The sequence below is a fragment of the Canis aureus genome, chromosome 22 (genome assembly GCF_053574225.1).
Source record: "Canis aureus isolate CA01 chromosome 22, VMU_Caureus_v.1.0, whole genome shotgun sequence".
Classification (NCBI taxonomy): Eukaryota; Metazoa; Chordata; class Mammalia; order Carnivora; family Canidae; genus Canis; species Canis aureus.
Window position 1 is genome coordinate 35600204 of NC_135632.1, and position 20784 is coordinate 35620987.

The 20784-nt window shown below is 38.6% G+C and overlaps 2 long non-coding RNA genes across 5 annotated transcripts in view; one reads left to right on the plus strand and one right to left on the minus strand.

Moving 5' to 3' along the window:
- Nucleotides 1–11133, minus strand: part of LOC144294002 (uncharacterized) — a 70270-nt gene extending 59137 nt beyond the window's left edge. For 2 of the 4 annotated variants that reach the window (XR_013361383.1, XR_013361386.1), the window contains exons 1-3: nucleotides 10221–10388; nucleotides 6593–6727; nucleotides 6033–6237 (exon numbers count right to left, since the gene is read on the minus strand). This is a non-coding gene — a long non-coding RNA (uncharacterized LOC144294002). Of the gene's footprint in view, nucleotides 1–6032; nucleotides 6238–6592; nucleotides 6728–10220; nucleotides 10389–11056 lie in introns of those variants that run through there. The other 2 variants (XR_013361384.1, XR_013361385.1) reach the window with 2 other exon arrangements.
- LOC144294003 (uncharacterized) overlaps nucleotides 6117–20784 on the plus strand; it is a 67625-nt gene continuing 52957 nt past the window's right edge. Inside the window, exons 1-2 of the long non-coding RNA XR_013361387.1 lie at nucleotides 6117–6296; nucleotides 6612–6764. This is a non-coding gene — a long non-coding RNA (uncharacterized LOC144294003). The remainder of the gene's footprint in view (nucleotides 6297–6611; nucleotides 6765–20784) is intronic.

The window sequence follows — 20784 nt, forward strand, 5'->3', positions numbered from 1 at the left end:
GTAGAAGAGCTGGGATCCAACCCAAGCTAGTCTGAGTGTAAACATTCATATTATTCCCCATAAATTACACCGACTCCCTAGGATAATGACAGAGAGCTTATGCACCATTTTGGATACATAACTTTCTGTCCTTCTCCATTAGTGTAAATGATTGCTGACTGTAAAAACTAAGATCACCCTAAGTTTCCACTGCAGAATGTATTGTCATGAAAAATGCGTTCCTCTGACTTGGGCAGCAAACTTTTCATATGTGTGGGACAAGATGGATATTTCCTGATTTTTAGTCATATGTGCCACCTTCATGACTTTTGCTATTTCCAAGTGATACCTGTAAGGAACCACCATTGTTATTTGCCACCAAAAGAAAGTATTTATAGAAATAAATACAAAGAGAAGTGAACAATGGCATTAGGCCCTAGCTACATAATGTTTCCTCTCTTTTCATGAAAATGGAGGTTGATAAGCATTTCAGAAGGGTAAACACTGGCCTCAACCTGAAACTTTCTACCTACCATTATCAGAATGATTTTATGGTATTGCAAAGGGAACACTATTCAATAGGTGATTTAATGGCATTTAATGCCTTATTCAGGAACCAACTCCAGTTGTCTCAGATGTCACAGAAGAACCTTTGCTGTGGCCCCAGTGATATTTATCTATACTTTAGGAAATAACGAACCAGAATGTTTTCAGGGTTCTTTCTGGTCCTTCAATTTTATGGAAAATTTTCCTATTTATACCTTTGACAATTCACCTATTAAATTAATGTATATTCAGGCAGTGCTCAGTCATGTATGGGTGCGTCATAAACATTGGTACTGTATAAAAAATACATACTTCACCCCCATTTGAAGGTACATCAAAGATCAGAACACAAGAAAGCAAGTTACCCAATTCACCTGTAAATTTAACAGTTCCCTAAAGCTGAATATGTCTCCAGTGACTAGAAACAAACACTGGGTAAATGCCTGCCTGTCAAAACAGAACATAGCTCACATCAGCTCAAAATAGTGTGAGGAAATTTTGCAGGCTATTTTCTACCAAAATAAAGAGCACTATCAATTCACATCTGGAGTTTATCTGAAATGATATATTGCCTTCCAAATGTGCCTTTCTGCCTCCCCAAAATATTTTATTTATATAAAAAGATAAAACAGACAATTCCTAGGGAGAAGGAAGAAGATATGCAGAAGATATGTCCAAAAATGTGCATGCATATCTGCTTCCTCCTTGCTGGCTTTTCCCAAACTATAAACATTAAAACAATGAATACTGTATTGGAAAAATAATAGCTGATTAGAAATAAGACAACTTGATAAAAGTACTTAAGACCTGTTCGCTGTTGATTGTTCTCTCTAGGGTCAGCAGCAGCTCCCAGATATGTAAATACTGGTGATTTTCAAATGAAAATGTCCCTTCTATTTCCAATTACCCTTCTGGAAAATTTCATTTGAAAAATTCACTAGATACAATTATAACCTCCATAAATTTTGCAGTCCCTTTCATAGACTTGAGTCTAGAAAACATGCATAAATGATTAGTAAAGCAAGTGACCAAATGTCATGCTTAGTTTTAAGATCTATCTGAAGATACTATGCCAAGAAACCAGAAGATGCTAATAGAAAGGTAAAGGAGAAAAACCCTGCCAGGGAGTCCTTCATGGCCAGTGTGAGAATATATTATCCAAACTGGGATGGATTTATAAAATTAAGAAGAAATGCATCAGTTCTGTAATAGTATGTTATAAACCACCCCAAAATTGGTTGGCTTAAAAGAACAATTATTTGTTATTTCTCTTGAGTTTTTGCATTGGCTAGGTGTTGCTGATTCTAGCTGAGGTTGGCTGGGAGTGGCCCTTATTTCATGTCTCTCATTCTCCTCATGGGCCCAATAGGCTTGTCTAGGCAAGGACATGTCTCTCCATCTCATGTCAAGGGCAGAAATTCAGAGGTGTAAACTCAATTGTTTAAGTGCTTTGTCAAGCTTCCACTTGAATCAGTACTGCTAACATGCCGCTGACCCAAAGCAAGTCACATGGCTGAACCTAGAATCAAGGAATGGGGAAATACACCCCTCTCCTTGGTGAGCAGAACTGCAGTCACATTCCAAACAACATGGATGGATGGCACTGATGGTCCCAGTTGTTCAGGGAGAGAAGAGAAGCATTGGTGCCACAAATTCAATGTATCTCAGGATACAATTTTAATAAATCAAGACATCCTAAATAATCTGCCTCAAGATGAATGTATATTGAAAAAGCAATTATAAGAGAAAAAGATGCCCTGGGGCACCTGGGTGGCTCAGTCAGTTAAGCGTCTGCCTTCTGCTAAGGTCATGAAACCAGAGTCCTTGGATCGAGCCCCAAGTTGGGCTCCCTGCTCAGCACAAGAGGTCTCCTTCTTCCTCTCCCTCTGACCCTCCCCCAGCTTGTGCACTTGCTCACTCTCTCTTTCTCTCTCAAACCAATAAATAAAATCTTTTTAAAAAAAAAATGCCCTTTTTTCTTTCTGAAAAAGAAACTTGCTGAAGATTTTGAGTTAGAAAGCCAGAAAATGAGTTATAGTCATGAAAATGACCCAGGTCTTGTCAAGCTAAGATCAACTAGCTCCCAACTAAACACCTGCAAAAACATCTACCTTCAGTAAGGTAAGTGGGCTAAATGAGGCTAAGATTGGTTAAGTAGTTTAACCAAAGATACACACTTAGTAATTGCAGACAGGCAAAAGTTCAAGTCTACTCATTTGAAATGGCTGAGGTTTCCTCCTCACTATTTTGTCTTAACCTGACTAGCAGATTATATCTCTAAAGACTTATTTAAAGAGGCAGGTCTTCATGGTGCCTGCATGGCTCAGTCAGTTGAGCTTCCTATTCTTGATTTCACCACAGGTCATAGTCTCAGGGTCTTGGTATCAAGCTCTGAGTCAGGCTCTGTACTCTGCCATCGGAGCAGGAGTTGGCTGGAGATTCTTCCCCTTTCCCTCTGCTCCTCCCCCTGCTCACTCTCACACACATGCTCTAAATCAATCAATCAATCAATAAAATATTTACAAAATAAAATTAAAAATACATTTTTTAAATTTTAAAAATAAATAAATAAATAGGTCTTCAAATACCTGTTGTCCCTTCTCATTATAATCTCAACTAATGCCTTTTATGAGACAGAGATCTTCCTCCAGGAGGAACACTTTTGTTTAGAATGCATTGTGACTGTTATCATTTGTTTTTCAACACCTAGGCACTTTTAACATATATCTCTGTTTATTTTAAGTGTGATTTTATTTTTTTTATTTTATTTATTTATTCATAGAGACACACAGAGAGAGAGAGAGAGAGAGGCATAGACACAGGCAGATGGAGAAGCGGACTCCATGCAGGGAGCCCAACGTGGGACTCGATGCAGGGTCTCCAGGATCACGCCCTGGGCTGCAGGCGGCGCTAAACCACTGCACCACTGGGGCTGCCCTTAAGTGTGATTTTGATTTAAACTTTTCACAGGACACATTTTATTTAGTAATCTAAGTCAGAAAAAATATTAAAATTTAAAAATATATGTTAACCTTGCAGGTTTCAATGCAAGTATTTATTTCAAGATATAGATATTGTGTATACATATATAATGTTATATTTGACATGTATTATACATAAATTATCATGTTACCTATTATAGGTTATGTCTAAAAGATATTTTATTATAGTTGTACTGAGGATTAAATAATATAATACACCTAAAGATCTTAGTATAGTGCCTAGAGCATAGTAAGTAGTAAATAAACCATAGCTATATAGAGAAGGCATCGGCTTATCACATGAGGCCCTTTATTTAAGCCTCATCCTGGATATTAAAATTCAACTGGCTGATTAGTCTACCTCAGATCAATATATTTCAAGAGGCCACCCCAAACCCAGACATTCAAACAATCTTGCTTTGATTTAATACTGGGGGAGACAAAAAGAATATCTAGGGAAGCTGTTTAGAGCTTTCAATGATGCAGAAGCACTGAAAATCATGAAGTAGATTTTATGCACACCTCACATGAAATTTGTCTAAGTGGCCATCAGACATAACCTAGAAGTTAAATGGGTAGACTCAGCCCTTTGGATGAATCCCCAGTCCCAGGACCTGCAAAAGATACACATTGCACATGATTTCTGCACCAAGTTTATTATTGGCTTGATCTCTCCTGTTCCTCTATGTGAGTATGCTATCTCTGGTTTATCCTAATGACAAACATCAACATGAAGGCAATGTATCCTGTCCTTCCTCTTATATACCTTATATACCTGTTCACTTATAGCAAGCATTTTCTGAGTATATGAGACTTTACTATAATTCAAGAATCACAAGAAATATGTTCCAGGCCTGCCTGAAATAAACTACCCCAAAATTTAGTGATGTAAAATAGTAATCACATATTTTATTATTATTATTATTATTATTATTATTATTATTATTATATTATTGCCTCTTATGGTTACAGTGTTAACTGGAGATAGACTCAGTTGGGTGGTTCTCATTTGGCCCTTTGTGTGGGTGGATTCAGAAGCTGAGGTGGGAGCCATCTGTAGGCTTCACTCATATGTCTTGTGCCTGGACTGGAACATCTGGAGCTCCTCATGATGGTCACTTTCTTTGTGGTCTAACCACATGGCCTTAAAGCATTTGTGCTTAATGGCAGCTAGACTTCCTAAATAGCAGTTCCAGGCTCCAATGTAAGTTGTCCCAAAACACAGAAATAGACAGAAGCTATATCACATTTCTAACCTGACCTTAAAGTTACCCACCAGAACTCTTATATTATTTTGCCAGAGAAGTCACAATATCCCACCAGTTTTAAGGGGAAGACACAGACAACCCCCACTTAACAGGAGAGTGGCAAGATTCTAAAAAAACATGTGGGACAAGAAATGATTTTGTGGTTATTTTTGGAAAATACAGTTTGCTACAGAGGGATAATGTCTTAGAGTATCTCGTCATTTATTGGTCACTCTCTTCTTCTTGACTTAGCTGTTCACATATGTTCTTCCCATATTCCCTTAGAGTTCCAAATTTTCCTTACTCTGTTATGCACAATAAATCAGTTCTTACCAGGATTCTCTCTCCACTGCCAGTCAGAACAAAGAGACTCTATCCCACCAGGAACCTGAACTTCTACTTTCTTTAGAGAGCCTTACTCAGATTTGCAAGTAAATAATACTTGGTCTTGCTCTTCATAGGACTGCAGAGAATGGTAGGAGAGAAAATGAAGGGAATATCGAAAGACAGGACAATAGCCATGGTCTTTGACAAAGACCTCTCCTCCTTAAAATAGAGCCCAGAAAGAATAAAGGAGAAGGGAATCTTACATATTCCAAGGAAAAAGATACATCCTAAATCATGCAAAGGAGAAAAATATGTAAACAAGACCCCATAGTCTTGGGCAGCATCATTTAATAGTCCATTTGAAGGTGGAGGAATTCATTGCTTCAGCTTGGAGTAAGTGATTAGTCAACAAGATGAGAATGTCAGATACAAAAAGCTCCAGGAAGAGAAACAAAATTGTGAAACTGTTACAGCAACATCAAAACCCTCTTGGAAAAGTGCCCTGCTTCACACTTTTGTGTGTCTCTTGTGTCCATCAATATTGCAGATGGAAAAATAAAAGCGATTATAATAATTTCTTTGAGGATGCCTATTACATAAAAATTGTTCTGACACAATAATCCCCCACAAAGTATTCTAGGAAAATTAGTTATCCTTAAGAGAATATTGAGATGCCTGGGTGGCTCAGCAGTTGAGCATCTGCCTTTGGCTCAGGTCATGATCCTGGAGTCCCAGGATCAAGTCCCACATCGGGCTTCCTGCATGGAGCCTGCTTCTCCTCCCTCTGCTTATGTCTCTGCCTCTCTTTCTCTGTGTCTCTCATGAATAGATAAATAAAATCTTTAAAAAAGAGAGAACATTGACACATACTTGTACCAGTTTGGATTGCTTTCTGTAGCATGTAATCATAAATCCAATCAATACTGACTTAAGTAATTAAGATTTTTTTTACCATGTAATAAGCAGCTCCAAAATTGCCAGCACAGTCACAATAGTGGTTTTATGATTTCATCAAGGTTTCAATTTTCTTCTCTTTCCAAGTCCACTAACTTTAGGTGTGGCTTTCATCCACAAGGTTGCAAGATGGATGCTGCTGCTTCAGTCATCACATTCACATTCTAGGTCAGAAGTTCGGGGGAAGTATCAAAAGCCTTCTCCTTGTGATGAAAGAAAAAATTGTTCTCAGTAAATTCGGCATACATCTTATTAAGCAGAGGTTTGTCACATAACTATAGCAAATCAAAGTGATATTTTAGCCTTCCAGTAGAGCTAGGGGAAGATAAAGAAATGGGGGTTGTGAATTACATTTGGTTACAAAAGTAGAGTGTTTGACATAGTAGCAGTCCAGGAGGCTTCTATCTAATCCTCTGATCTAAGTATCTAATCATGGAGAAGCCTTAATCCAAAAGAATGTAATAATGAAATAGATCTTGAATACTCCATGATTGTCTATATTCAGCATTAACTTAAGGCAGCATGGTTGGGGCAGACTCTGTTGGTCACATTTCCTACCTGTCTTCCTTATTGGCAGAGACCAACTTCCACTGTCAAACCTGGTGAGATTGTCTGAGCTTCTCTTCCAGCTAGAGCATGATCATGTGACCAAAACTTGGCCAAGAAGACCCAAGGAAAAGTACACCATGGCATCTGGAAAAGATTTTCCACCAGACAGTAAGATCAATGTGTAAGGAAAAGTTTTCTGGCTCCTTCTTCCATCCTCTCTCCCACTCCAGTGTTTGGGATTCAGCTGTATGAGCTATGGCAGCCATTTTATATCAATGAGGCAACAAATCCAACACAAAAAATAATGGAATGGATGGATGACAAAGAATTTTAGTCATTGGTGAAATCAATTATGGGATCACCTTTTTCTGATTTTGCACTATAGGAAACTATGATAACCCTGTTTATATATGTTATTTATATTTTATGCTATTACTTGCAGCCCAAAGTGTCATATACTATGTAAAGATCTAGTGGAAACAATTATAGATTCTAAACTAGCAGTCTTATACTTTATTTGCATGTGAATCACCACAGAAGCTTGTTAAAATGCAAATTTCTGATGCTGTAGGTCTGAGATTGGGCCTAAAACCCTGCATTTTTAACAGGCAGGTGATGTTGATGCTCCTGTTCTGCAGATGATTCACATCACACTTTAAACAGCAAAGTAGGGGTGGTAGAAGGGGAGGAGGGCGGGGGGGTGGGAGTGAATGGGTGACGGGCACTGGGGGTTATTCTGTATGTTAGTAAATTGAACACCAATAAAAAATAAATTAAAAAAAAACTAAATATAAAAAAAATAAATAAATAAACAGCAAAGTACTAACTCACATGCTATTGTATGATATTAATAAAGTCATATCACTTCTCTAGGCCTCAATTTTCTCATAGAATCTGCTATCTTATGATTCTAAGTATTACCGGAAGAAAATATATTTGTTTACTCTGCAAATGAAGATATACATGAGAAGCAAACTGAGAAAGTATACACGCTGTGATTTATGTTAAACCTTCTGCTAAATGGTCATTAATCTCATTACTTGATACAAATTGCAATCAGGATGAGGGCACATATGCCAGTGCTTGTTTCCATGACTGTCCAACTGCCCCACCTACATGGAAATATCATGGGAACAGAATATTAAACCGAGCTGTGTTTGCAGCTGCTCCCTAGATCCTCATTATGAATAATATGTGTGCTAATCAGAAATTCAATTAATAGAGATTTGAAAAGATTTAGAGCAATACATCCTTTACCCAACCTCATTCTCTTGCAATGAGACTGAAGAATGAATGTGGTTATTTTCATAACAAAAAAGCCATCTGCCTACAAGGGTAATTGCAGCTTGGTACCCTCTGTCCCAGGTACTCTTGGCAGCCCAGAAACATCTTGGTCCAACACTGAAGTCTATCTGTTTTCACATTTGAGCATTTTGTCTCTCTCACCTACCATCACTGCGCTCACTTATATAACTGGTTGAAAATAACCTGCCCTCCCCATGGTACCCCTCCAACTAGAGTGGTGGACATTTCTTTTCCTATACCCTGAAACATGTCAGGTGCCAGGGAACAGTGGAGCTCTGTTATACCATGAGTAGGGAGATGAGAGATATTCTTGTATTTTTTCTTATACATATTTTTCTTTTTAATAGAATATTTCTTAGAACTGGTTTAGATTACAGAAAAATTAAGAATATAGTAGAGTTCCAATTTCCCTCACATTACTTTCTCCTATTATTAACATCTTATATGAATATGACACTTTTTTCAAATGATGAACCAACAGTGACATACTATAATTCACTAAAGCTCATAGTTTAGTTACATTTCCTTGGTTTTTACCTCACAGTCTTTTTCTGTTCAAAGTTCCACATTACATTTATATTATATCCCTTTAGGGTCCTGTTGGTGGTGGTCATTTCTCAGACTTTGTTTAGATGATCTTGAGACTCTTAAGGAATTCTGGTCCAATATTTTGTAGGAAACTCCATTATTAGAATTTGTCTGATATTTTTATCATAGTATTTTTTAAAGATTTTATTTATTTATTCATGAGAGACAGAGAGACAGAGAGAGGCAGAGACACAGGCAAAGGAAGAAGCTCCATGCAGGCTCCATGCAGGGAGCTTGACGCAGCACTTGATTCTGGGTCCCCAGGATCACACCCTGGGCTGGGCTGAAGGCAGCACTAAAGCGCTGGGCCGCCAGGGCTGCCCCATAGTAAGTATTTTCATGGGCCACTGAAAAGAAGATCAGACAGACAAAATGCTAATTTCATCAAACCCCATCAAGCATACAAACTAGCAATGTGATTTTTAACCATTGATGTTGAATTGGCCTTGACCATCTGGCTAAGGTAGTGTTTGTCGGGTGTCTTCACAATTAAATTACTCTTTCCGCCCCTTTGCATGCTGTACATTTTGGAAAAAAGTCCTTTTAGGCAGCCTACATTTAAGGAGTAAGGATTTATGCTCTAGTTCCTTGAGGTGGAGCTCTACATAAAATATTTGAAATTCCGTGTGAGGGAGAATTGTCAATTCTTACCTATTTATTAATCTATTCAATAATTAATTTATGTCATTTGGAATCATATATACTTATTTTATACTCTCAATTAAAGTCTAATATCACTCTATTTTTTTCCCTGCAAGTTGTCCCATTTTGGCCATTGGGAGCTCTTTTAGTTGGCTTTTCTTTCCCTTTGGCATGTCCCCGTTACTGTATATGTGTATCTTCTTCCTTTTTTTTTTTTTTTTTTTGAGTCCTTTCCTACTTTCTAATGCTGCAAGATGATCCAAGCTCATCTTGTATATCTCCTCTCCAAGCCCATAGAATCAGTCATTTCTCCAAATAGCCCTAGTTCATTGTTTTGGAGAACAGTGTTAGAAATCAAGGTCTGGGTTCTTGTGTGTTTATTGTTATTGGAGTGTTAATTCTATTGGAGTGTTAATTTTGTTCTATGAGTCCTTTAAACTGACTGAACAAAAAAAATGTGTTTATACTAATTCATGTATATACACATATCTATAAATATTTATGTATGTGAAAATCTGTATCTATATGAAGCTAAACATAAGTTCATACTGATGCTCCCAACTCTAATCCATTGCTATATGGATCATTCTAGCCTCCTCTTCTTGCTTATCTGGAACCTCTCATTCCAATAATGAAAGAACTAGCCCCTGCTATCTGCTATCCATTTAATTAATTCTTCTATTCTAATATATTGTATGACAATATCATAATTGTTAGCCTGAATCCCCATGAAAAAATAGGGTAGTTTTTTTCTTTCTTTAGTCTTACAAACTCAACTCATTTCCAAAGATACTTAGGTTGGCACATTTTCCCCTCATTGGCTTTAGTGGGGTAGTTTTATACATTGGTAATATAGTTACCAGTTACCAAGGTTCTCTTGTCACTGTCTATATTGCTTCTTGGGGTTCCAAGATTCTTTATTTGTATCTTTATATATTCAATGATAATTTGGAGTTCAAAGTAAATAGTGTAGCTCAATATTCCTCACTTCACAAACCTTTCCATGCCATGATTTGTCTGCTTTTCATTTCATATCATTGATGAATTAAATTATAAATTCATAGCATATAACAACTATTAGGAGTTTCAGGGGTTTTCTCACCTGTTTAGCCAAGAAATGGCAGGCCAAACAAATCGTATGGTTTGTCCAAGGACTAGGACTCAACTCTCTTGGTTCCCAATCCAAAGCTATTTTCCTTACACCACCTAATATACAGGGGAAAGAGTGTTTTCTGTATGGGAAATCAAACTTTGGTTAGTTCTGGTGTATCTAAGTTCCCAATTCATGATGACATCGCAAACTTGGGCTTGTCTACATTGTGGCTCCTTACACAGTATGCTTTCAAGTCAGTTAACTGTTCCCCTTGTCCTATAAGAGCATTCATGCCTACTTAGACATAATGTGGTCCCTTCCAGGACAGCCTCTAAGCTGCCATTGGACTTGGATTGAATCTTCATTCCAAATCTTGTGAAAATAAAAGGGCAGATGAAGAGTGAATCTCTTTGGATCAACGAAAATCATAAATCTTAGGTCTTATTGTTCAGAGCATCAGCTCCAGCATTGTCTCTTTCTATAGCCTTCCCAGATTCATGGTTCTTTGCCTTAGAGCATCTTTTCTCTGTGTTTCTATAGCCTTTGTCACACTACCTTCTGTCATTAGAAGTAAACTCCTGAGGTCTGGGACCATGGCATTTATATTGATTCCTTCCACAGATAACTTTATATGTGGCAAATAAGACCTCTTGATTAATATTTGTTTAGGTAATTAGTAAAAAATGGAGTTAGAAACATCATTAAAAAGTTAGAAACATGAGAGAAAAAGGAGAAAGAGAAAGTCAATGTCACCCATAAGAAAAACAAACGAAGGATGAAAAAGTGTAGGATTGGAGTTACATTAGTTACTCTACGGCCCAGAGAAGAAAGGAGATTCAAGCCACCTGGGAAAGAGTCCATCCATACTTCCATAAAAACATAGATATGGGACAGCCATGAATGCACAGTCCTTCTAGAATGCTAACCACTGTGACATCAGTAAGGATCCTTCTGTGCATCCAAGATAGAGGGTGATCACAGACTTATGACATTAGGTTAGAAGAAATCTAAAACCATCCTACCTATCTTTCTCTTGCCTGTTGCTCTACTTTGGAACTGCCCAGCAGTATAAATGAAAGTCAGAGTATCACAGGTTGCATGAGAAGGGATTCTTGACAGGACCAAAGGTCATGAGAGCCAAAGGCTCATACTCCCATTTGAGGCACCTGTTAGCCAAGAGACAGAAACCTAACCTTGGGGTTCAAAGTCACAGAACCTCAAAGATCGTTTTAATTTTTTTAAATTTTTTTTTATGATAGTCACACAGAGAGAGAGAGAGAGAGAGAGAGGCAGAGACATAGGCAGAGGGAGAAGCAGGCTCCATGCACCGGGAGCCCGACGTGGGATTCGATCCCAGGTCTCCAGGATGGCGCCCTGGGCCAAAGGCAGGCGCTAAACTGCTGCGCCACCCAGGGATCCCACAAAGATCGTTTTATAACAGTGACTGGTGCCTTCACAGGGACATGAGAAAGGGTAACAGAATTTGGAGTAAGTTCAGATGAAAATGCTGAAAAAAAATTAGCCTTTGATAATGGACCCTAGGGTAATCAAGAACTGAACAGAATGATGGAAGAGACTACTAATTGAAATTGCTTCTGAAAAGTAAATAAAAGTAATAGATAATGGACAAAAAAGTCTACAAACATGGATCCAAATCTGGCCACTTCCACTCATTAACTGAATGACTTTGGGCATGTTACTTGTACGTCCCTAGCCTTACCTTCATTCCTTATAAAATTAGGACAATGATACTTATCTGGTAAGCTTGTTATAAGGGTGAAATGAGAAAAAATAGGTAAAATAAAGAATCTGAAATACAGAAGAAGAAGTCATCGTTATATGATTGTTACTATCACTGTCATCACCATCAGCAATCACCAAACCACAACTGCCAAAATTTATCAAGTATTTCTTGTTTGCTAAATATTTTACTCTTGTGTAAGATGTAGTTGTTATTGTTAATATTATTGTTGACCAATCAGTAATATCAAAAGGTTATGGAATTCCTTGTTATATGGTCATCAAATGAGACTAGTTTTCTTCTACCTTGAAGAATTTCTGTATAACAGTCTAAAGGCAGGAAAATGGTAAGTGATGCCACCCAAGTCTTTTGCGTTCTTATGATTCATGATAAAATGAGATATCCAGGGCAATGCTAGTTACAAGATAGATAGGAAGAAAGACTGTGGCATTTGTACATTTCCCAGTCTTCTGAGAAGTAGCCTCCAATGACTAGTGCCTTATCAGTCCAGAGAGCTGGTTTTATGAACTGGCTTCAGACAGCTGCAGCCACGTGTCTCTTTAGAGTAAGGGCTGCATTTCTCTGTCACTGGTAACAATTTATCTTAAGGAAGAGGAAAGCAAATTGCCACTTTAAAAAATCCTGCATAAATTGCAGGAGCATTAATTGCTATTGCCCTTAGGCTTCTGGGAACTCATGCTGTCTTTCCACGGTGATTATCATGATTACATGCTATTTTAATTTTATATTTAGGTCTCTACAGAAATTGCAGATATGTTTCAGCTTAGCTAGAGGAGTTTTCAATCAAAACAAGTTAACATACTTTTCCTTACTCTAGATTAAACTCAGTATGGTTATGTTCATCTTGAATGCATGATCACATCCTTGGGCTTCTCAATGGGAAATTTTGGATGCATATCCAACCTTGTCATAGCCATCTGGAAAGCCTTAGGGGATCATTTGGTCTAGGTCCTGACCTTCAGTACTAGGCTAGTCCAGTGAGGAAATGGCAAAAAGATCAGGCTATATCCTTCCCTCTCACTGACCTGGAATAGTTTGAAGCTAGTGCCAGACTCCCTCTGGTTCCCATTATCTTTGTCTGATACAACGCAGTAAGACTTTCCTGGTTAAATAAGGGAACAGATAACTCTTGATGAGCCTGAGAGCCAGAAGGAGCTCATGTCCAGGGCTTTGGTGGCTCTAATGTTTCTTAAAATGGAGATATGTGCTGTCAAAGCCAAATAAGGAGCAGAAGATTATAACAGGTTCCTCATTCTGCAGGGGTCTGTCCCTTTCCTTTCTCTACTGACTAGGATTTTATTCCCCAAGCTCAGAGAATATTACAGCTGAAAGACAAGAGTTGTTAATAGAAGAGATGGTGAATGGCAAGGCAGAGTGAAGAATTCATTTAAAAATAGGCATGACCAAATCCAGAAAAAGGCCTGACCCACTGACCACTAAACCAGGACCTAAGTCCATCAAGTGTTATGGGTTTCTCTTTCAGATCTATAACATATTGCCAAAAGAACACAGATTTTTTTTAAGATTGTATTTATTTATTTGTTTATTTGTTTATTTGAGAAAAAGAAAGTAGAGGGAGGGTCAGATAAAAAGGGAGAGGTAGAGAATCTCAGGCAGATTCTGTGATGAGCCTGACACGGGGCTCCATCCCACAACCCCAAGATCACAACCCCAGCTGAAATCAAGAGTCAGACACTTAAAAATAAATAAATAAATAAATAAATAAATAAATAAATAAATAAATAAATATAAAAAATTAAAAAAAAAGAGTCAGACACTTAACCAATTGAGCCAACCCAGACACCCCCACAGCCGCCTTTCTAAATAACACAGTCTGGGTACCCATTTCATCCCTGTCAGAAAATGAACATCCTACATAAGGATCAAATAATTTATGATTTCAGCCACAATGGAAGATACATTTCACCAAACACCAGGAATTGTTTTATACCAACTTTTCAAAAATAAGTGAATTTTATTTATGTTTTCTCTCTTGAAGCTGGTGACAGAAAGCTCCTTCTCTGAAATCCATATTGGTACTAAGAAGTTGGTGGCATAACAAGAGAGAATTTATGGTGGCTTTGGTCAAATCTACTATAATTCAAAACCTTTTTGCCTTTCAAGGCCCACACAACAAATCAGACAATTTCCACAAGATGTTATATCTTGTCCGGGGTTAGGAAGACATGACATAACTAGGAAACCTGAGTCTAATCCTGCCTTTACCACTAATGGGTCATATATACTTCAGAAGGCACAGCTTTCCTGGGCTTCAAGTTCCTCATCTGTAAAATAAAGTAGTTGGGCTAACTCAGCATTTCTCAGCACTAAACACATTTGAATCACATGGCAAAATTTTGAAAAGGTGATGCCCAGGACTTACCCTAAACTAATTATATTACATATTTCAGGGGGCAGAGCTATTTGTTAATAGTTCCTCAGGCTGAGACCCATGAGGCCAGATTAGTCCTGAGTTCACATGGTGTGGACATTCTGTCACTTTTAGTTCTACACCACCTTGGAACTTCTGCTCACCTCTGAACTTTCTCTTGCGTGGAAAGCAAAATTCTAAGAAGACCATCAATGAGTTATACCCTTATATCAACCTCTTGGAGTGCAAGTAGAGCCTGTGACTTGCTTCTGGCCAAGAGAATATGGCAAAGGTGATGAGACAGTCAATCTCATGATTATGCCACATTTCGTATGACAGACTGGACAGAGAGATTCTTCTGTGGGCTTTGAAGAAGTAAAGTGCCGCGTTGTGAAAGGGTCTCTGTCATGAACTATTTGTTGCCCCTATCTCCAAAATTCATAGGTTGAAATCTCATCCTTATTGTAATCATATTTTGAGGTAGAGTCTTTGGGAAATAATTAGAGTATGAGGGTGATCATGATCTAATGATCATGAATGAGCCTTCATGAATGGGATTAGCACCCTTATGAGAAGATATTAGAGAGCCTTGCTCTCTTTACATCATGTGGGGACATAAGGAGAAGGTAGCAATCTGCAACACTGGAAGAGGGTCTTTATCCAACTAGGCTGGCATCCTGATTTTAGACTTCCAGGCTTGAGAACTTGAGTAATTTCTGTTGTTTATAAGCCACACAGGCTATAGTACTTTGTCAAAGAAGCCCAAACCAAATAAGATAATATCTGTGAGAGCCACACAGCCAGGACTGTGGCTATACCCTCTGGTCTCTGGAGGACAACCTGCAAGAAACCAGGGACCTCAATCCTACAATCACAGAGCTGAATTCTGCCCAAAACTATGTGAGCTTGGAAGGGAATCCAGAATTCCAGAAAGAAATGGCCCTCACCAAGACTGCAGCCTTGTGGCACCCTGAACAGAGTGCCACAATCTTTGTCTGGTCTCCTTACCCATAGAAACTGTGAGATAATAAATCCATATTGTTTTAAGTTGCTAAATTTGTGGGGATTTGTTACACGGCAATAAAAAGCTAACATGTCTTCCAAATATTATACTCATGTCCAGCATGACAGTGCCCAGTGATATTTTACAGAAAGATAAATGAGATATATTTTGGAGAAAACTGGACTTCTAATGCTGAAAAATAAATTGTAGAATTAAGATTTTCAAAAAAGGGAAATAAATACATATTCAAAATTTAAGTTATAATTTCTCAAATTTACATGCTTAAACATTTATTTTAAAAATTTATTTATTTTTCATTCAAGAAAGACGCATGTCAATATCTTTGCTTTCACAAAACCAGATGTCTTCCCATATCTTGACTTCATGTTCCCATTGTAAAATGAGATGAGTAGAGAAGTTTTTTTCAATTTCTTTTTTTTAAGATTTTTATTTATTTATTCATGATATAAACAGAGAGAGAAAGAGGTGCAGAGACACAGGCAGAGGGAGAAGCAGGCTCCACACTGGGATCCCGACGTGGGACTCGATCCCGGGACTCCAGGATCACGCCCTGGGCCAACGGCAGGCGCCAAACCACTGAACCACCCAGGCATCCTCTTTTTCAATTTCTATGATCCTAGGCTCTTAGCATAGTGATCAGATCAGCAGAACGATGAAGGGGGTAGACAGTTTGAAGTCAGTCTGATCTGAATTTAAACTCTGCCTCCACTCCTTATTACTTGTAGATTTTGGCAATTTTACTAAGCCTCGGTTCCCTCATCTATAAAATGGGATTAATAAAATTCCTCAATCTTCTAGCTTTGTGGGTGAGTTTATTATATGAACCAATAGATGTAACAGGTTTAATTAAACACAAGACAGAACACATAGTAATGGCTCAAAAATGGTAGTAGTGGTGATGGCTGCTTTTGTTATGAGCTCTTTGCTTGATGACACTAGGGACAATTTGTTTATTTTTAAGACCTTTTATGATCCATCCTAGGGTACCATTCAAGAAGGCACATTTGAGAACATGGAATCAGGGAGAGAATGCAATGGTGATACAAAGCCTGCAGAAGAGGACAGTGCTCTTACTCCAAAACCAGAAGGGAGAGGCAATATCTTTTATTTCTCTCCTCTATTTTCAATGCTTCTTGCTTCAACATTGCTAAGGGTCAGTGCCAAGAGGATGGACATGACAGAGATTAACAGTACATCCCTAGTAGTTTATTGCATTAAAGAACAAAAACATGAATTTTGTCACCATTGATTAACTCGTCCCTGATGCTTTTTTTCCCTTGTCACTAGTAAAGCCAGTTTTTTTCAGGCACTACTCTGAACTACTTTCAGAGAGCAGAGGGTAGTTCTTTTGAAATAAAAGGATGGGTGGCTGCTTGGCACACTTATAAGGTCTTCAAATATTGTGTTTTAGCTTCATCATCTAGGAAGACAATCACCAAAAGAGATATTCTTTGCTCAAACAGAGCTGTTAAATAAATTACCAAGTTTGCTTTTGAGAGTCTCCTCCTAAATATGGAGAAGAGAACTACAAAGTTGGGCCCCAAGAGAGACATTCTACTTGGCTGACAAAAGTTTTTAAGAAAGTTGCCTGAAGATTCCCCAGAGCCCACATTTATTTGGCAAAGAATGGTTTGCTTTTCAAAAAAAAGAAAACACTAAAATAAGAGATAACTTCCCTTTCGTGGAAAAAAATAACAAAGAAACAAAAGAAATTCTTAGAGGATAAATACATGAAATACTAAATTATACTGAAAGATTCATTACCAGAAATTTCATGTAAGCTAAAAGCAGAAAAGTTTAGATAAATACATGGATATGAGAACCATAAGGAATCATCAATTTCAAATCAGAGGTCTTGGAGGTGTTCAGAGTCTGAAATACATGTCAAAAACATCAAGCACTGCATCCACAAAAGATCCCTTGATGATACCATCAGAAAAGTAATTCATCAAATAAGAAGAAAATGGCCCATGAAAACCAAGTTCAGATGTACAATTGGCCTTTGATCACACAAAATAGAACATGACTGCTGGCCTTCAGAGATCTCTGGTTCAGTCTGCAGATGCAAGGCTGAAAATAGAGCTGTCTAGGAGGCTAAGTGTTGGGGAAGGTCATAGAAAAGATATGACTACTCATTGACCCATGAACTGGACCCAGGCCATTGACAGCTCCTCACCCCCTCCTCTGTCCTTGAAATGTGGGATCTGCTTGCCTTTCCTACTCTCAAAGGCTGCTCCAAGGACAAGGCCCATAGGCCTTGAGATGGCGATGTGGTGTTGAGAACACCTTCATGGTGTATATGACTTAACCCAGTTAAGGCCTCTGTGTAAACTGTAAGGGTTTGGCTAGCAGGTGCAGAGGTCCCCTGTCTTGCTGCTGCCCAAGACAACCCTCATGCGTAAGTTCCCTTTGCTTATTAAACCTGCCACCTGTCCACCTGGTATGGCCTGCCTCTTTCTTCCATCACTCCCTGCGCTCCACACAAAGAAGCCAGTTTCAGGTGGTATCCAGGAAGCTCTTAAAGGGGTTATTAACCAACACTAAGGAGGAAGAGATGACAAGGGGTAAAGAAAGATGAAAACAATTTTGAAATTGTGCTCAAGATGGCTTCTTGTCAACCCTTGCTGTAGTCAACTTCCTTGGGGTAAAAATGAGTTTCAGGATATACCTTTCACACTACAAATCCTGATGGAGGGATCTCTCCACACTTGAACCAAAGGCATAGATCCAAAAGGCTGAATCAAGCGACACCAGGTGCGGGAAGTTATGAAAAGGATGTTACAAGTTTTCCAAAGGGTCTCATGGCAATTCTGTAACTACATCAACACTTTTTTCAGTATTTTTCCAGGTCTGATACTCCTCCAACCAGTTAGAAAATCCTTTTTTAACCCTAATCATGGGGACGCCTGGGTGGCTCAGCGGTTGAGCATCTGCCTTTGGCTCAGGGCGTGGTCCTGGATTTCCGAGATCAAGTCCTACATCGGGCTCCTTGCATGGAGCCTGCTTCTTTTCCCTCTGCCTGTGTCTCTGTCTCTCTCTGTGTGTCTCTCATGAATAAATAAATAAAATCTTTAAAAATAATAAAATAAAATAAACTTTAATCATGCTTGCACCAAAACTGAATTTAAAAGAATAACATTAAGCATTGCTTTTCCCTCCTAAACTGCAGAGGATTTTGGATTTGCATTGGAGTCCCTCCATCAAGCCAAGTATGTATTCAACAAATTCACTTAAACATTTGTTTTTGCCTTTCAGTGAAGTCAGGTGAAAGCTGTCCATAAATTTCCCCATGATTCACGAAAGTGAGGGCCAAATGGTTGTTTTCTGGATACATGGTGATATATAGGAACTTAAAAATTTTATAAATATATTATGAAGAGTCAAGCTGCAGAGCAAGAAGCAAAATGACCAATATGAAAGTCATTTAGCTTTACTTATGATTTTTTAAAAAATGGAAATGAAGACATTAGGATAGCATCTTTCTTATAAAATTGGTAAAGAATAAAAATATCAATGATGTGAGGATCATAGACAATGGTCATATTCATATACTGCTGAAACGACAAACTGGTACAATCTGTCTGGGGGAGAAATGGAATTTAGCAATATTTAAATTTTTTAATGCTTAAGAAATCCACATACCTGAGGCTCCCTGGGTGGCTCAGTTAAGCATCTGACTCTTGGTTTCAGTTCAGGTAGTGATCTCAGGGTCATGGGATATAACCACATATAGGGCTCCCGGCTCAGTGGGGAATCTGCTTCAGATTCTTTCTCCCCTCTCCCAATCCCCCTCTCATTTGTGTGATCTATCTTTCTCTCTCTCTCTCCCTCCCTCTCTCTCTCTCTCTCTCCTCTCTTTCTCTCTCTCCCTCCTCTCTTTCTCTCAAATAAATAAATCCTAAAAAAAATTCACAAATGCTGTGGATGCCAAATCCCATTTCTATGACTAAATCCTAAGAAAACAATTAAGAATGCACAGAAGCATTCAGCTTCAAGAAGAGACAGCACAGTATTTTTTTATAATAGCAGAAAAATAGTTTTTACAACTTACCAGGTCAGCAAAATATCATTTACCCATATAACGGAATACGATTTGCCCTTGAAAATTATACTGCAGATTTTTTATTGATACAGCTACTTGTAGTAGATTTTTGTTAAAGAAGAGGTTATAAATATTATGACATTATTGTGGTAAAAGCAAAGTGTAAAAGGTGAAAATGTGCATAGGATTCTGATAGTGCTAAGTATTAACTTGGCCAGGAAACTTAGGAATGCCTGGCTTTTGCCCTGACAACTTTCCCTATTTCTTTCAGCCTTTCCAAGCAAGAGAAATGCAAGGAACAAATTCAAATTGTAAACAGAGTACCAGTTTGTTAGCTGTATCAGTGCCTGAGATGTCCATAAGAATTATCAGTTAAAAGTGAACTGGCAGGGTCTGGGGCAGGGGGTGGGGGTATACCTAGGGGGCTCAGTCACTTAAGTATCTGACTCTTGATTTCATCTCAGGTCATGATCTCAGAGTTGTGAGCTCAAGCCTGCACAGAGCTCTGTCCCTGGGCATGTAGTCTGCTTGGGATTCTCTCTCTCCCTCTCTAAAAGAAAAAAAAAAGAAAAAGTGAATTGGGAACCCACGTGAGGCCTCTGTCTCCCCACCATGGCCAAAAGCAGGGATTTCACTTCAGGATGCAGAGTAGAGTCAGATCTGACATAGCTTATTGATCTCACTGCAAGGAGTGAGAAGAGCCAGTGAAAGTAAACTACCGGGGACCCACCTTTTAATTACAGTGAAGAGACCCATTAGTAAACATGGCCCCATGATTAACAGGGAATTTCATCCATAAAATTACCTTCTCTAGGGTGGAGGAATGGGGAAGGAGATGTGTATACAGGTGAGATAAAAGGCAGACCCAGAACCACAAGGTCCTGCCCATACGACATGGTTTCTGTAATCTTCTACTGCATAACAAACCACTCCAGAATACAATTGTTTAAAATAATGATATTACTTCTCACCATTCTTTGGGTTGACTGAGCCCTGATGTACGACTCTGCCCCATGCAGTAGACCTGAGCTTGCCTATGCAACTGCCTTCAGCTAAGAGCTCAACTGGTGCCAAAGGCTCCAAATTGACTGCAGGGTCTTACTCATCATTCAGTAGTGTCGCCTCAATCTCTTTATGCTCAGGGACTGGCTTTAAAGCAAGAGTGTTCTAGGAAAACAAACCCTATTCTAAAAATATGCCTGGGATTAGCTGGGCATCAGGTTTGACATTCAGTCAGAAATGATTATCATGAGGGAAGAAGTTTACCAAGATCCCTAGAAGCAAGGGCAGGAGGAATACTGGCTTGATGAGTGATGTAGAGTGAAAAAGAGTTGGTGCTGGGGGCCCTGGGTTGGTTGGTTTGTATTGTGCAAC